Source organism: Rhagoletis pomonella, unplaced genomic scaffold (genome assembly GCF_013731165.1).
Source record: "Rhagoletis pomonella isolate Grant_MI unplaced genomic scaffold, Rhpom_1.0 Rhpom_scaffold_00012, whole genome shotgun sequence".
NCBI lineage: Eukaryota > Metazoa > Arthropoda > Insecta > Diptera > Tephritidae > Rhagoletis > Rhagoletis pomonella.
This window is the reverse complement of record NW_023458566.1, coordinates 8,966,386-8,966,597: the sequence shown is the minus strand read 5'-3', so window position 1 is coordinate 8,966,597 and position 212 is coordinate 8,966,386.

Genomic DNA, 212 nt, shown 5'->3' with positions numbered 1-212 from the left:
GAGAGAGACAACTGTCAGTTTATCGAACCTTGTATTATTGAATCATGCAATACGTAGTTTAGAATTTCTGAGTATACTTTTCAGTGGTTCAGTGTTTTTATTTCAGTTGCCGGGAGTGGTTCAGCACTTTTATTTTGTTTAAATACATTTGAGAAATTATTGTGCAAGCAGATACATTTCAGCCGGCAGCCCATCAGATTAAACAACATACA